The 12,512-nt window shown below is 37.7% G+C and overlaps 1 long non-coding RNA gene across 1 annotated transcript; it reads right to left on the reverse strand.

Moving 5' to 3' along the window:
• LOC104790736 lies at nt 3,023-3,791 on the reverse strand. The gene is made up of 3 exons (XR_002038538.1): nt 3,652-3,791; nt 3,217-3,517; nt 3,023-3,136 (listed from the first exon to the last, which is right to left on the reverse strand). It is a non-coding gene; the product is annotated as an uncharacterized LOC104790736 (long non-coding RNA).

Below are 12,512 nucleotides of genomic sequence, written 5' to 3' on the forward strand. Positions count from 1 at the left end.
GGGGGGGGGGGGGGGGTATCAGCAAGACTTCACCAGCTCCAAGGAAGAACCCAACAGTTCCGGTTCCTCCTGTCAAGATCGCAAGAGAATCAGATCAGAAGAGGAATCGAGTAGCACAAAAGGAAGAAGACGAAGAGATAGCTTCGACTGAAGTGATTAAACCGTTAATGGGCTTTACTCCGCAACAGCCCATCAATGTCAAGCCCATTAACGTACCTGTCCAGCCCAGCACATCAGTTCAGTCCAACAGGGAAAAGCCTGTTTCTCCTCAGTCTTCTCCAAGCTTCCAACGGCTACTTCCACGTGCACAAACAGACGAAACCAGAGCAGTCAACAAAGGAAAAGAAAAGGTGGAGTGTACGGAACCAATACCACTGAAGAACATATTTGGGTGTCTTGACTCATGTGATTTATGAGCTGTACTAATGTAAAAACCCTAGAAAGGGTAATGACTATATAAGGGACAATAATGTAACCTATAAACTTAAGGAAATAAAAAGAGAAATGTTTCTTATCCTAAAGAGCCGCTGAGCTCATTTTTTACTAATCAGTGTAATCGCATAGTTAGTTGCTATACTAAATGAATACTTTAAGACCAAATTATACTATTATTCATCATTACTCACTCAAGTGACATCGCCTATGAACTTTATAGTCACCTGTTTAATGGCCACCTTTTGTTATGCATATTTATTAGGCCTAAGAATATTAACGGGAATTTAAAAACCAAACCGAAGCTAAACAAAATTTGGAATTAAGTTTGGTCTCGTGTACTATATAAAAACCGAACTATTAGAATTTTTAGAACCGGATGGTACCCAAAAAATCTGAAACTAATACAATAAATCTATGGTTTTTGGTGTGGTTCGGATTCAAGTGGTTTTAACCATGTTTTATGATTTCGTATGAGTATTTTCGGTTGTTTCAGTTAAGTCGGAACCGAACAGCTCGTTGGAACCAAATGTCTTCGAATCTTATTCGGTTCCAACTTTTAGTATCTATACGGAACCGAACCAAAGTTTATTCGGTTCATATATGATTACCAAATTTTCATACTCAAATTACCCCAAAAACCGAAAGAATTGGCCCCAAGAACGGAACATCCAGGGATTAGCTAACCTAAATCCGTGCATGTAAAAGTTTTATCTTTGATTCATTTCTGTAATACAACTCGTTTCTTTTTTTATTTTTGGGGTCAAAGATCTGTAATACAACTATACTATAAATACAGCAATTATCTCAATGGATTATAACATTTTTGTGCATTAAATTGCACTGATTGATATTTTAAATTTAATATATATCAAGAGGTTCTCTTTTTGCCGTCAAACTGTAGATTGGCATCGATCGTGAAGGCACGAAGACACGTGAAGAGTAAGTAGAGCACGTAAACGAAATGAGAAACTGAACCAAACACGTAAACCCATTTTCGCAGCTCACATGCCACCAAAACTTCTCCACCTTTTTCTTTTACTCACCGTTCCATCTTAATCATCAGGTTTCTTTATTCCCTGCCATCATTTTCGTATGTATTTTTTTCCTATATTTTGGCCTTATTGGTATTTTGCTTTTGTTAAATTTGTCCCTAGTGATACAAAGAGGTGCTGCAGAAGTTTAAACAATTTTGTTTTTGTAGTCAGAGAATCCAAAGACCAAAAATTAGATCATCGAAAAGATTACGTTACGTCTCTTTACTCAACCGTTGGGGCACATCACATACTACAAGAAGATATATTTATTATTATGATACGCTCGTTTATGCATGTAATGTATACGTTTTATAAAGGAGTCTTACATACGGTTTCTTGCTAACTATATTTTTCTTGATAGTTTAGAACATTTAGTTCAGTGATTTTCCAATTTGGTAGAGTACAGACTCTAAGGATAGTGTTAATTGTTTAGGAGGATGAAGAGGGATATGCTCGTTTGATAGGATTTTTATCAACCATAAAACGGAGAAATAAGCTCTCCTTTCTATACCTTGTATTTGGAAATCAATGTCAAAATCTTTAGGACAAAGCTTCTTGTAAGAAGAGATCCCCATTCGCTACTGGAATTTTTCAGACAATGAACGACCTTTACTACTTCACATTGCACAAGCCATGCCTTATCGAAATGGACAATTGTCCTGGTTAGTTGTCATGTCTAAATTTACTTAGTCGGAGGCTACATATACCGGTCTATACGGAACAACATATAGTCAAACGAATTAGTGTGAATGGTTTACTAATGTTCCAGGAAGATTTAACCAACAAATCTATGTGTGGTGTGGAGCCAAAATCAATGCTTAAGAAAAATCGAGGCAACGCCGATTCTCGTATTTACATTATGCATGCAGACATGCATACCTAACTAAAGACAAATATAGAACTTTGAGAGAAACTTGATTCTTTATTATTAGACTTAGATAATTTACAATCTTAGACAACTATGTCTTATATAGAAATAAAGAGAACAAACTAGAAAGGGTCACTACAAGAAAGACGTACATTTTTAGCGCAAAAATATGCTATCATATGTAATGCATAGCGAATTCATAAATGCTATGATATCGGCAACAATGGTAGGTATCCCACCTACGATAGCATTATTTTTCTACGCTATAATAGGCTCAGATACGATAACATTAGTTGAATGTTTTAATTTCATTTTTTCATAGCAATATATGAATGCCGTTATTTATTTTTTTTCATATCAATTTATGAAAATTTTCAATTTTTTCTACAACCCAGATTTGGTGCTATGATATATCGCTATGCAATAGCAAATATTTTTTGCTATAATTTATGTTTTATCAACTCTTTTCCGTGCTGTATTACCTTATTGCATAACTATGTTTCTTCGCTTTGATTGTATATTGGGATCCCATTGTATATTATAACGTCTATTTTATTGCTATTATAGTTGCATATAACATTTTTCTCTTGCTATTATATAGAGGACTTAGTGCTATCTTTAAAAATAGAACATGCTACCATTTATAACATCTCAAAATCATTCCGAATAACATATCAAACACAATTCCAAAACATTCCGAATCCAACATTCCAAATCCAAAATGCAAAACATAAAACATTCGAAATCCAAAATACATAAGACTAGTCTTAAACTAGCTGGACCAAAGTTGCTTCATCCCCTGCAATAATGGACATTGTCTTATATCAGTTTTGCACATGAAAAGCTAAAAGCACAAGCATCACACTAAACAATACTTACCAAAAGCACAAGCATCAGTTTAGAACAGTTCATAGATGACCAACTGATCAATTGGCCATGCGATAGATGAACCAAGTGCATCTCTCATATACTCAATCTCCTTTGATGGCCTTCAAACCGCTGCGTCATTTACCTTGACTATATCTATCCAAATTTGCACAGCGTTAGGACCCAAGCGAACACAGTGTACCTTTTGCTCTGGATCAGTTGAATGCACCCGTCCTTCAGCAACAACCCGCTTCCTTCCCCTAATATCCATTAACTTACACTTCTGATTTTCCTTGATACCTCCTTTTTTTCGCTGACAATTTGACAATATCAACCAATTACTACATAATGAGACATAACCATTTCTGAAAGAGTTATGGAAGTTCCAGCGGATATAGGACAACCCTCTAAGATAGAACTACTATCATAGTCAGTGTTTCTATCTACCTTTTCCTGTACATTTGTAGACTTCTTTAAGAATTCACTACAAAACTGAATGCATTCTTCGGCTAGATAACACTCAGCAATACACCCCTCTGGTCTCGCAGGATTTCTCACAAAGTCTTTGAGAACTTTCATATACATGTGAAATGTTTGAAGACTTATAGCTTAGAAATGAACTAAATGAAAATATTAATAGTAACCAAAAAGGGACAATTTATACCTTTCAAAAGGGTACATCCATCTAAAATGGACTGGTCCACCTAACCAAGCTTCCCTTCCTAGATGAACCATCAAGTGCACCATGATATTGATGTGATTCTTGATGCTCTGATACCACTTCATGTGATTCTCCCAAGGAATCGACGCTCTAAGGTATGTAGACTGATAATCCTAGAACTCCGATGGCTCGCGAAGCTGGATGATAAGGCGTGAGATAAACTCGAAAATCCTTATGCCCCAAACTCTCTTAAAACAAACCAAGCAAAGCAAGGCGGTAGAACTTTAGATAGAAGCTTCGCGGAGACAGATGACAAGGCGTGAGAAAAATCCCAAAAATCCTTGTGCCCTAGACTCTCTTATAACGACTCTTCAATCCTCAGCTAATGAATGGCAACGTCAAGTGCTGTGGAATCACTTGATATACCGAAAACTCTTTGATGTAACCCACCAAGGAGAAAGAACAAGTTCCAAAAGGAACAAAGGAGTTTACCACTCTCAAATAAAAGATTTAAGATTTCTTGATTGAATGATTTCTCAAATGAGATTACATGTGTTTATAAAGAGATAGAAAACTTGGTCACAAAGCCAAGTATTGAATATACGTGAAACTAAAAACATTAAAGATACTAAGTTGCATAAAGACCAAACTCTTGGTGCATGATTCCTTCCTCCAAAGTGACTTTTGGTGCATGTATCTCTTATTTTCGTCACTCTTCTTATACCACAAAATAAAGTGATTATTTTGGGCTTTCTTGGGCTTGTATTAGGCTCAAAGTGGACTGGACTTGATAGACAACATCTGCAATAGAATTTTCATGCTTTCTTTGGCCATAAGCTCTTGAATTAACTCATTATGTGTTTCCTTGATCATCTCTCTCTTTTACTCTTTGCTCCAACGTGCTGATGAGAAACAACATGGGCTGTATGATTTCTTCCCCTTGGGCTTAGTAGAAACAATTCCTGGCTACCAAACATAATTCTGGAAGCACCTAAACCAATTGGACCTAAAACTCTTCATGTGTAGAACTAGATTGGACCTTATGACCTCCTTTGGCAAAATGGGGCCTAACCTTGTATTTTGTTGGACAAATCTTTTGTTCTTGGGCTTGTTGGAAACATAAGAGATCCATTGACATCCTCCAACTGATTTCGTGTCGAAATTGTTTCTGAGTTGGTCTGTGTAACACAATCTTTGGCTCATACGTGAAACTGGAATTGGGATAGATCCACTGACTTGAAATATCCATATCTTTCACATATGAACTGATATTAAGCTGATTCCAGTTCTCCGTGGTTATGTAATGTATCAAGATTCCAGAATAGTTTGGTTCATACCTTTAATCCTTCTGAACTGGTCGGAATCCTCCGTTGAATGCTCGTAGGTCCAAATCGCATAGCCATGAGTTCACCTGATTTGTAAAGTGAACAACTCCTTCATATGAACTCTGATTGGACTGGTTCCACTTCGAGATATTCTCTAAATGAGGTAAGAATGTATTCCAAATAGTCCTTTGGCTGGAAGAATTGATCTTTGAATTCGTTCGTGTTGAACAAGACTGAAGGATCTTCTTAGATGGTTTCATGATCATATCAGATATCAAAGAAACTTGGCGGAAAAAATCTTTCAAACATGCATATCATTTCAACAATCCCAGCCTCCCTTACCAAAATCTGCTCTCTATCAATTACTCGCTGACACAAGTGGTTGTAGAATGCACATAAACGTACAATTGCTAACCTAGGACCTTTTGGCAACAAACCTTTAAGTGCAATCGGAAGTAGTTGCTGCATTAACACATGATAGTTGTGAGATTTTAGACCTGTTACTTTGCAGTCCTCTAAAGATACACCTCTCGCTATGTTTGAACAGTAGCTATTTGGTCCTTTGAAATCAAGAAGGCGACTACATAATATTTTTTCTCTTTCTTCGATAAAGACTAAGGAGCTGCAGGTAGATATGTTATTTTCTCTTGAGTCCTAGGGTGCAAATCCTTCCTAATAGCAAGATACTCCAAATATTTACGGGCATTTAGACCATCCTTTGATTTCCCACAATGTAACAAAGTAGGGAGAATACTTGCAGCCACATTCCTTTCTACATGCATAACATCTAAGTTATGCCTCACAGGAAGATCCTAAGAAATACACAGAACAAATACAATAAATAACTAATCGGTTAAACAAAGTTTAATGGATAAAATTTGAAAATAAAATTATACCTCCCAATACGGTAACTTGAAGAATATAGACCTTTTCTTCCATCTTGATAACTCTCCCTCATCTACATTTACATCATTTTCTTCATCCTCTTCTGACTCACTCGATAACTCCTCTTTATCAGACTCCATTCTATTACACTCAGTCTTTTTCCTCTTGCGCGCAGATCGTTTCCAATTTACAAAGTCATTTTTGAAAATTTTCAGGTTTTGAGAAATTTCTTGTCCAGACAATATCCTTCCCTTTATCCCCTGTTCAGTTTTTCCATCAAACCACGACTTTTTTAATCTGAACCCATGCGTTGGTGGCAGTCTCTTTCGATGGCACATATAGACATGTTTTCGGCTGAACTTCAACCACAAACTGTCTGCATTTTTTCCACATAACGGACATGCCATCTGACCCTTTACTTTACAGCCTGCAAGATTCCCATAAGCCGGGAAGTCACTAATCGTCCAAAGCAGCATTGCCTTCAGATTAAAAGTTGATTTACTGAATGCATCATATGTTGTCTCTCCATTGTTCCAGAGATGGTTAAGATCCTCTATGAGCGGCTCTAAGTATACATCAATGCTATTACCAGGCTATTGTGGTCCAGGTATAAACAATGTAAGCATGATGTTCTCCTTCTTCATGCATAAGTCACGTGGCAAATTGTAGTTTACTAGCAAAACAGGCCAGCAACTATAGTTGTTGTTCTTCATGTTGAATGGATTAAATCCATCTGTGGAAAGACCAAGCCGCACATTCCTTTCTTCAGCTGCAAAGGAAGGATATTTGGCATTCATCTGATCCCATGTTACTGAATCCACAGGGTGGCGGAGTTTACCATCGTTGCTCTTGTTAGTTTGATGCCACCTTAAGTCCTTAGCCATCTCTTCGGACCTAAACATTCACTTCAGCTGTGGGATGATTGGAAAGTAGCGTAACACTTTCTGTGGAACACCTTTCTTTACTTCACTAATAACCATGTTCGTCTTGTACTTCTTTCTGAATAAACAACAATCATTAACACACGCATGAATCTTCTGGTAGCCCATATCAAATGACTTAAGAAATTTCTTCACCTCATATAGTGATGTGTGTATCACATTGTCCTCTGGTAACATTTTCGGCAATGTCTCCAGAAGATCATTGAAACTCTTGTCAGACCAGCCATTATGTGTCGTAACTCTGAATAGGGACACAATTGCCGAGAGTTTACTTCGATTCACACAACTTTGATATAAGGGTGTTACAACATCTGCAAGCTTTGCAAGAAACTCATCTTCTTTCTTGTCCTTACACTCTGAAATCTCACCGAGTTCAGCCTTTCTAACAAAGTCGTCATCCATGAACTCCGCAGCTTGATATAACCCATATATCTCATCATTCGAGTTACTGAACTTATTGTCACCTTCAACCCCAGACTTTAACTCTCCATGACGATACCAATATGACCGCCACTTATAACCCTCATCCATACCCCTTGTAACAAGATGGTGAACTACAACACTGGCTGTGTGACGATCTATGTTACGACAGTCGATGCAAGGACATATAATCATATCACCATCTCCCAAATCAGCAGCCACAACTCGTACAAATTTTGAAGCTCCTCTCTCATAAGCTGGATCAGCTTTTCATTGCAGAATTGAAGAGAAAAAAAAAAGTAAACTCTCTAAACCCCTACTTAAGCTAGCGTAACCTATATAATTTATATCATTACCTACAAAGATGCACCCAATCCTTGTCCACCATTATATGATCTAACCTTAGTAAATAAACAAAATATACGATTTATTGATAGAATCTTAGACATGAATCACAATCAAAGACAACTATATCGCATATATTAAATCAATATCAGCAATCACAAACACAAAGCAGTATTTTGAAACAACCAAATAGAAAAAAAAAACAAGAAAGANGAATGAAGCTACTAACCTGTCCTGTGAATGGAGATAAATAAAAGCTTTAAAGTTCCAACAATGCACTTAGCGACACTTGCAAAACATAATTAGAGAAAGAGCATAAGTTTTGAACTAATGTTCTTAAATCAGATACATAACAAAATCGGATACGTAAACTAAATCGGATAATGAAATAATCAAAACACATAAACATCTTATAATGAGAAAATCGTTTGCATGTCGAAAATAACTGTGAGTTGTTCCAATTTGATAAATAAATCTATTGCATGTCAAAAAAACAAAACTTGATATAAAAAAATTATATGAGCAAATCTATTGCATGTCGAAAAATCAAAACTTGATATAAAACAATTATATGAGGAAGAAAACCACCTTCGAGTGGATCTTAACTCCGGCGGTACTTCAGGGGGCGGCGACGGCGATTAAATAAGCTGGATTGGCGAACCAATTAGTGTGTGTATCTGATCGACAACTGGGTGAAGTGAAGGAGAGAGATCGACAACTGGGTGAACAAACCAACCTTCAAGTGCAGCTCAATTCCCCCTAGATTAAGTCCGACGGTGCTTCAGAGGGCGGCGACGGCGAGTTTAATAACGGAATTGGCTCACAAGATTTTAGGGTTTCAGCAACTAAAAGAGAAAAGGGGTGAAGTGAAGGAGAGAGACCAATAAAGTGATTTTAGTCTCTCTTTTTTTGGGCAAAATTTGCTAAGTGTTTGGCGGAATAAGTGATTTTCCTTCCCGCTTCTTAAAAAACTATTACACCATTTATAAAATGCTATCATATGGTACCCAAATTATAAACACAACTTTGATATCAGTTTTGAAAATCGTGCTATAACGAGGTGCTATCAATGTATATATTTTTTGTAGTGGGTGAGTTGATAACATCATTATTTTACCCATTTTAGCTATAGTTTTAGTATGTATTTAGGATGAGTTTGATATGATTTCAAGGCTTTAATATCCATTATCAAGTATTTTAGGTTTCAAGAAGGTTTTACAGGTTTTATAGCAAAAATGACCAAAAGGCAAGGAAAATACGTTTTAGGAAAGTTTCAGAGCTTTACAGTACGGGCAACATTTGAAGAATTTCCAGAACTCACATTTCGACGTACTTGGTGTCTATGGAAATCTGAGAGAGTCCTCTTTCTTTTCAAAGTGAAATCAAGTCAATCTATTCAATCATCCGGAAGTTATGCCCGATTTACCGAAGACGTATCTTAAACCGACCTAAGAAGAACCATCAAGACAATAGGCTTTTATTGAAGGCCTGACCAGCTACCACCACGGCGGCCCAGTCCAAGTCTTCACCACCGTTCTAGAAGCTTCCTACGCCGCCCTTGCCTTGCACTTATCAAGAGAAGAAGTTTCTACCCTTATAAAACCCTAAACCTAGATAAAACCCTATAAATACTCTTCTAAACCTAGGGTTTAGTGTGTGCAATCATTGGAGCAGCCAAGAGACACGACCAGAGGAGCAGCCGGCGTCCATACCTCTCCCTCGTCCCTCTCTTTGAAGCTTTGAGATCCACCAACTCTTTCTATTCTATTTGCTTTGTACTTTGTTTCTAAGGGAGAAGATCCTACAACTTTGTTTGACAATCATTGAAGTAATATCTACAACCCTTTTCTCTATTTATTCTTTTATGTTTATGAATTGTTTAAACCTTGCTTTGATGATTCCCTTATACATGCTAGAGTAGTTTTCTAGTTGGGTTTAAAGGGATAAATCAAAGGGGGAGATGATCTTAGTTTAGGTGGCAATTTTTAGGGTTTTTTAGATTTAAATCTGTTTATTCTATGCTTTAATTCTAAGTCTTTACTTAATGCTTTAAGTTAGCCTCATGAACTAACTATGATCTAAAGTGTGTGTGCTTTGCCAAAAGCTTGCATGTGTGCTTGACCTAGCTTAGATGTGTGGGGAGACATAGGAAGCACATACCCCTTACCTATGGAATTCCACGGATTATAATCGAACATGTTTTAAATGCTTTGATCTATGCGTCGTTGCCTGCGACAGTTGAGTAACGGAGTGTAGAGATCTTTGACGGTTAGCTTGAGAACTTTAAGTTAACGGTTCATTAGTGTTTCGTAGTCCGAGTTTTAGATAAACAAACTAACCCTAAAATTTCCTAGATCGATAGATCATTGAACCTCTTCGATTCCCCTTGATGCCCAACGCTTGTTTTATTATTTTTACTTGATTTTATTTTCATTTATTTGCTTGCTACAACCGTAACAACCAAAACCCTATTTTTATTGAGTCCTAGCCTTACTTACCTCCGTCGGATTCGGGTTAACAACAACTCTCTCTCTGTGGGATCGATCCTTAAATACTACTACCGTTAGCTGTGCACTTTCAGCAGTTGTGTGGTCTTTTTAAGATAAAAGATTTGAAGTGAAAAAACACACACATCAAAGCTTTTTGGCGCTGTTGCCGGGGAGAGATGGTTGTTTACAAGAGTCTAGGAACTAGAGTAACGTCTAGGACACCTTGCTTTTAATTTTTCTTTTTGTTTTTCATTGTTTCAGGAGACCTTGAGGATGAACCTCGACGCTCTCCCAGGAGATTTTGAGAACCTTACTATTGCTGAGCTCATGTCACATTACCGAGCCACGGACGGAGACTCATCCGGTCCGCAAGCCCACTCGCTGTAAGGTACAAGCTTTTTCTATGACAATCGAAAACCTATCACTTCAAGGAGATCTTACAATGAAGACAAGCTCATGAAGATGATGTATGAACTTATATCAAGTCAAGAGGAGGCTGATAGAGTTCTAAATGCTAAGTTGGATAAGATGAGCATTGAGTTTGGAGCTAAACTCGAGATTATCACCAAGGATGTTACACGCTTGGAGGAACAAATCAATGTTGTCAATAACCAAGTTTCAAACAACTTTGAGGATTTACAAGATCATGGAACTAAGCTTATCAACTTAGGCTACACCATTAACACCATCGAGAGCCTTCTAGAGTGGAAAGTAGAAGCCCTGTTCAACAAATCCGGTGAATGCAATAATTGGATTGAAGATCAATTATATCAACCTACTGATTCTGAAGAAGAACATGGAGCCTCACTGGAGTATCCAACCGATCCTAACAAGTCCAAGGAGTGGACTAGAGAAAAAGATTACCCAACCGATGAAGAAGAAGCTTATTTCAAGGAGAGAGCTATAGAATATGAAGATTTGCCAAGAGAGAATGATGAGTCTTATGATCTATCATCTACTAAAGAAGATGGAGAAGAATAACTCAAAGACTTCTACTGTTGCATGACATATCAGTTCCCTAATGAAGATGTTACCGAAAACCACAATTTTCGACAATATCAACACCAAGAAGAAGTTTTCTACCGAGGTAACCCTAGAACTCGACCACCTCCAGCACCCTATGATGTTTATGAAGATTGGGAACCTGTCCCAAGTCACCGGCCAAGTCGTTTTCAAAGGGCTTATCCAAGGAGGCTCGATACCAATTTAAACCGCCCCTATCCACACCAAGAGCTGAAGAAGAGATAATTTCGATTCCCTCATCAAGTCTTTGAAGATAATTTCGTGAGTCTACACAACAAAGAGCTGAAGAAGAGATAATGCTAAACCTAATAAGTCAATTAGCTGATCTGCAAGATGAGACTATGAAGATGCTGCACGAGAAGCTTGACAAAATCGATTCTGATCTTTCAAGGAAGATGGATGACATTGTTGTTAGAGTTAGAAGCATAGAGGATCAAAGATCTAAAGATGCTGCAACCATGGAGGGAAGGTTTCATCAGCTTGAAGAAGGGCAAGAGAGACATCTCAAGAGTGCCCAAGACAATGCTCTCAACATTAGAGACTTGGGCAATGAAGTTTCGAACTTAGCAAAGGATCATGAGTCCAAGTTTGGAGTTTTAATCAACAAGGAATTAGACACAAGGAGGCGTGTGGGGAATCTTTAAAACCGAACCTACGAAGCTGAGAGGAAGATGTTTGGTCTGGATTTTGAACAAAATCGTTTTGGAGAAGCTATGTCCGAAAATTTTGCATTCACGAAGGAGAGCCATAAGGAGATTGAAGCTGAACAAAAGGAGAAGAACCAAGATCTTGCTGCTAAGATTGAGGATCTCACCTCATGTGTTGCTGAACACAAACCAGAAGAAGGAGCTCAGCTCGTCGAGGAAGAAGGAGAAGAAAAGGAAACCCTATTCGAAAAAGGAAAACATTCTAATTTCCTTTTCGAAAAAGGAAAACTTTCTTTCACTTCAACACAAGAGAATTTCGTGGAGAACAAGCAACAAGGTTCAATGGAGGTCGAAACCTGCAACCTCAACTCACACGAAATCTCACATCAAGGAGAAGAATCAACACCCAAAGTCGTTTGTAACACCATTACAACCTTCAAAGGACTCCAACCTTTGCAAGAACTTGAAGAAGGGGAGATTTATGAAGAAGAAGATGAGCCATTCAAGGGAACACAGTTCCAATATGAACCACGCTGTCTCACCCTCTTGAACAACCGTTGGTACCTACGCAT

This window comes from Camelina sativa, chromosome 6 (genome assembly GCF_000633955.1).
Source record: "Camelina sativa cultivar DH55 chromosome 6, Cs, whole genome shotgun sequence".
Taxonomy (NCBI): Eukaryota; Viridiplantae; Streptophyta; class Magnoliopsida; order Brassicales; family Brassicaceae; genus Camelina; species Camelina sativa.